We start from the raw sequence: 6,000 nt of genomic DNA, 5'->3' as shown, positions 1-6,000 counted from the left end.
TGTTATATTTTTATCTCATTTTTCATAATTTTGTTAGATTATTGTCATTATTTTTGACAAATTTTTGTCATATTTTTTTCAAAACTTTATCATATTCTAGCCATTTTGCCCTATTTTTTGTCAGATTTTTGTGATTTTATTGTAAATTTGTTGTTATTATTTTGTCATTTTTGTAAATTTATTGTCAAATATTGGTCCTTATATTAGTTCTGTCAGGTCATTTCATTATCAAATTTTGATTATAATTTTATCATATTTTTTTTTCTCATTTGTCATAGTTTTGCCATTTCTGTGATTTTTTTCTCATATTTTTGTCTAATTTTGTAATATTTGTCATATTTTTTGGCTTAATTATTTAACCACATTTGGCGTGTTTTATTCAAAGTTTTGTCATTTGTCACTATTTTTTTGTCATATTTTTTAATTTTAGTAATAGTTATTCATATTTTCCCACAGTTTTGTATTATTTTTGTCAATATTACTTTAGTTTTATAACACTTGTTATATTTTTGTTTATTCTATTCAGTGCTTTTTTGCAGTTCTCTCAAAATTTTTGTTAAATTTTTGTCAGTAATTTTTCATCTACCTTTTTATCCCTTTTACTGATTTCTTATATTGTGGATGGACCTTACGATTTTCAGTTATTTATTGCATTTTGAATTAAGCGGAAACCGCCATCTTGTATTTCAAAATGGCGTAGGACAGCCAAATTCGACTTCTACTTATTGAGTACTTTCATCCAATACCCATATTATGGGAGTTTCATGTGCTTTTCAGTCACTTCCAGCATTTTAAAGTTGAGTGAAAGGGGCCATATTGGATTTCAAGATGGCGTCGGATAACAAATTCCAACTTCTATCCGTTCAGCCCCTTCACCCTATACACATATTGTGGGGCTTTCATGCCACCGGTCGTTTATTGCCAGTTATAATTTGTTTCAATAGAAAAAGACTGAAACCGCGTTTGTTTCGAAAATCCGCGCTAAAAAACCGTGCATTTTTCATTACCAAAACAGAAACGGCAATGATAATTAAATAAATAAACTTTTGAAAAAATTTTTTTTGATAAATCATTTTACGATAAAAAATATCCGAGAGAATATTTTCAGTGTATGTCCGGATGAACAGGATGAAATCGCGCGATCCAGCCAGGTGTTCGCACGAAAATTCGCTTGCACTGTGGCCGGTCGATGTTTTTTTCAACGTGTTTCAATGAGAAGCGGTTTTTCGCGCGAATTGGAAATTCGCTTCGCACTTCGCACCGCGCTCACTGTAAATTCGACCTAACTTTTGATGTTCTAAATTATATTTTTGCTTTCCTCGCTTTTTAATTTCACACTATTTTATGAATACTTGTTCTTAAATGTTGAATGTTCCACTAAGGCCGGAACAAATTTCAATTTCTTCTTTTGCCATCCCCCCTTTCGATTTTCCAGTAAACCCAAAAGAAGGAAATAAATAAATTTCAAGGTATTTTATCGAAAATTTGATAAATTTTACGAAAATTCAAACATTTTAGAGAGCAAAAGTCTAACTGTAGAGAATAAGAATTGTATCACCTTTTGTATTTGAAATTTTTCCTAATTTTAGATCTTCAATAACTTGATTTTTCGATGCTATGCGATGTAGATTGTATGCAAGTTTATTGCATGCAAGCTTTTGTTCAATATGTTCAATTTATTGAAACTTTGGATTATGTTTTACTGCCCCCCCCTCATGAGTTTTTTTTTTTTTTAAACGAACACAAACACATACAGGATCTCAATGAAACATGATGTTTCCTCGAAGAGATTCCTCTTTTTCTCAACTCTAAGCGTATATCTTTCGAGGATATGATGGCTAGCATCTTACAAATGCTAAAGCCACCAACCCACCGAAAGTGTACTATGTATGCCGTGACCGGGGTTCGATCTCACACCCCCTGGCTTAGAAGACTTGAAGGCTGTTCTCTACGCCACGGGCGGCGGCTTCCACGGGGTTTTAAACTCCAAGTGACAGAAGAAGTATTTAAAATTTGTTCCAGCTGTTCAAATTTGTTCTTGGACACAATCATCCCATTAATTATTGTGAAGAGTGATAAATGTTTGAAATTTTAGATATCATCTCAAAATTGGATGGTAGAATTGAACACATTGATGACCAAAAATAATTCAAAAGTTATAAATTGGCCAACCAAATTGAATAGTTCTAAACTAAAACTCTCAGATTCAATTATCTTATCAATTTTCCATTCACCCGTTTACATTCCCCGAAGGCTACCAAAGTGTTGAAATCGAAGCATTCAACTTATAACTCTGAATCTTTTTTTTTCTTTCTCTATTAGGGATTCATATAAAAATTGTTGGTTCTCAAAATTTGGAATTTATGAAATTCTGTTCATTAGTTTTTCAGCACTCAGTCCACATAGTTATTCAGCTGAAGAAGTCAATTCACTGTTCACTACTTAGTTTATTGTATATTCTTGTAGAATCTCAAAGCCCCGAGCTTTGAAAACCACTACAGTTCTAGTCAATAGGTAACAGGCTAGTTGTATTTTTTCAATCCAAAATGTAAACTCATTATTGCATCCGAAAATCTCGTACCAGTACCACGTGCTTTCAGCAGAAGAAGGTACAAAAAACACTCGCCAAAATTACCCCTTTGAAATCTTTAAAGCTCAGCAAGCTTTGATTTGCTTTCCAGTACACGTGAACTCTGGATATTGCGGTTACTGGGAAAATTTCTAATCGAGCGACGGTAGCCTTCCGTGCGGTAGGCTAGCCGGAGCAGTAAACACAGTTAAATAATTCACTCTTACTCACTAATTTCATTGAAAAGTTAAGAAGTATCGTATTTTGCATTGGAAGTTGGATTTTCGACTCACTTTTCCAATCACAGTTCAAAACTGTTAAGTTTTGTTGCCAGGAATGATTTTGTATCGAATATGAGCATTCATAAATAAAAACATTTAAAACAGGATTTAAAAGCTCTTGAAAATACGTATTTTATTTATTATAAAACATTGAAAACATTAAATTCATACACAACAATTAATTTCTGTAAAAAAAAACATTGAAGAATCGAAATGTTTTATAAAACAAATAAAACAGTTTTTCTATCGTGATTACTAGCAACACTTCCTTGGTGCAGCTGCGAATCGTCCGAGCGACTGACTGTCATCCAACAAAACAACAACAAACTGAGTAAAACAACAACAAACCCAAAAATATGACAGATCACACTTTTGGTCACAGTTTTCTACCGTCACACTTTAAAAGTGTGAAGTCCAGTAGAGTGTGAACTGCACAATAAATTCTTGAATCAATCTTCAAATCATTATTTTGCAAGAGAGGACAAAACATGAAGTCATCGGAATGAAATATTATTATTCTTAGTATTCATTGAGATTGAATTAATTACGAGCGTTAAAATCCCAGACAAAACAAAAAATATTGAACACTATTGAAAACACATTTTTCCATAGCCTGAGAATTAACGAATTTGGCATGACGAAGATTTTTGATGCGATAAATGCGTCTTTGATACTTTATATGCTGGTCGAATTCAATTATGTTGTCGTTAAAATGTAACAAATCGTATATGAGAAGTTAAAAAAAGGAGTTGTGTACGGATAATGATCTATTATAGGAAATAATACCATTCGCATCGCAAAAAATTGGACTGCGCACTCATAACTGCGAAACTTGTGCGATCTGTCAAATCAGTATAAAATCTGTCGGTTTTCTACACGCTAACCGCTTTTCAGTTAAACTTTATACGGATAACTCCGACTGCAAAACATAGCACGAAATCCAACATTCAATGAATGATCGCTACCGTGTCGTCGAACTCTAAACTTATTTAAACAACTACAGCGTTTTCTTTTTTTTCGTGAATTTGTCCGCTGATTGACCCCATCGCAAACAGTTTTTTTTTATTATTCATTTTTCCGTGATTTCGACCGCTGATTGACCAAGCTCAAGGCAAACACAATTTTTTGTTTTATAAACAATAGATAATCCGATAATAATATTTGGTATACATGTTTGTTTGACAACTTTTTATTAAATCATCTTTAAATGTTTTCCGCTTGTTCATCCGATTTAATTTCAGTCGATAAATAATCCTTATGTAGAACAATGCTCATTTTTTTCTTGAATACTGTAATTTTTTTTACAGTGGTACCCTACGGGAGCCCAAATCAGCTATCGCAGAAATAGAAAAAAAGAGTGGATCAGCAATAGTTGTTTCTAATACCCGGCCCATGGTGATGATGAAAACAACCCGCCAAGGCGAAAAAAGTCGGTTGACAAAATGGGTGCCATGACTTTTGATTCGTGGGAATAAAAACGAAAGTTGTATGGGAGGGTCCCTTTCCTTAGGTGGGCATGGCTCAGAACTATTACTAAAACCTTCCCATGGTCCAAACACATAACTGTACCAAATTTCAGGCTGATCGGTTAAGCACGCTCGAAATTTATTAACCAATTATCGTTAAAAAGTAACCATTTTCACACCTTTCCGCGTTAAGTGATTTTTTGGTTTTTTCCATAGAAGTCATTTTTTGACTTCTCTTGAGAAGTGGAAATATGGTTACTTTTTAACCGCAAGAAATTAATGCGGAGAAGTTGAAAAACGGTTAATTTTTAACCGTATCGCCAAATAGAAAGAAAGCAGATTAATTTGTTCTTAAAAATGCTAGAATTGGGATTTTCTTAACTAGAAAAAAAAATTACTGCGAGTTTTAGAGCAGATTTTTTATTTTTGTGTACTTTTTCATTGGCATCGATAGAAACTGCCGTATCTATGGACAGCATTATACTGCTCTCAACGGTGGTGTGTTAGTAGTAAAACGGGAATCAACTATTATATGTGGAAACCGTCCGTCCAATCGGTAACATTATTTATTCCACGCATCTAGAAATCCGTAGCAGTGGAAGCCGGTTTACGGGCTAGGATTTCGAATTCGTTTCCCATATGATTTAATTTGGGGTCACCAGATGATGGGAAACCGGCTACGGCACGAAGTATCGCTAAGCGAAACCGGATCCAAAAACGATTACGAATCCTCTACGTTGCCAGCCGTTTCTTGGAACGAGCAAACATTACCAGGCATAGATGGCAGGTAAACCCTGTGGGGGAGAAAAATAAATAAATTACCTCTACATTGCCGTTAACCTCTGATAGCTTTCTGCATCTAATTTTTTTTTCTTGTTTACCTCATCCTACGGCTGCTTCAGGCCAGTGTCACAAGCCCAAAATTTAGCTTCCTTCAGGAATCCTTCCAGTCTGAATTTCGGTAAACTAAAATCGATCAGATAAACACCGCGCCCATTCTTGTCACTTGGAGCCATTCGCATCGTCCTGTTCCCGATGGTGGGAAAAATTTGGGTCAACACGCTGTGTGGTCCTAAAAAGTGCTAAAAACTTCATCACCCATATTCAGACTGATCAGACTGCAGCTTCCAGGACACTGCTGGTATCGAATATTATAGCAGTACTAGAGAGCATCCGGCCTTAAGAAGCGGAAGAGCTCTTGAGGGCGATTCACTGCAGCTTTTGCTGGTGTTGATTTTCCTAGTGGTACTTAACTCAGATACGGATTATTCGCGGTTTCACCGTGGAGTAAATGAAATTGCACAAAACTTAGAAAATATCGACTTATTACTCTCATGATGAGAGATCCTATATGATCCTTCAGGCCAGTGTCCCAGACCAAGTGATAGGACCTGTTGAAAATAGAAATGAAAAGTGAATTTCAACATATTTGGTTTAACAAACTGCTGAAATTCTATAAAAAAAAAAACAAAAATGCATCCAGTAGCAATTTAAAATAGATTCAGAAAAAAATACCTACCTTTAAAGAGAGCGTGAGTTTCCGAATAAGGCCACAGTATCTTTTTATTTTCTTTTTATGTTTAAATACTTGAAATTCAATTTTTTTCTCTGGCAAAACAACAAAACGCGATCAACAATAACATTTACAACTTCCATAATGGCGCCGAAGAGTTTTCATTACAGA

Source organism: Uranotaenia lowii, chromosome 3 (assembly GCF_029784155.1).
Source record: "Uranotaenia lowii strain MFRU-FL chromosome 3, ASM2978415v1, whole genome shotgun sequence".
In the NCBI taxonomy this organism is placed as follows: domain Eukaryota; kingdom Metazoa; phylum Arthropoda; class Insecta; order Diptera; family Culicidae; genus Uranotaenia; species Uranotaenia lowii.
The sequence above is the reverse complement of the archived record's forward strand: the minus strand, read 5'-3'. Positions refer to the sequence as shown.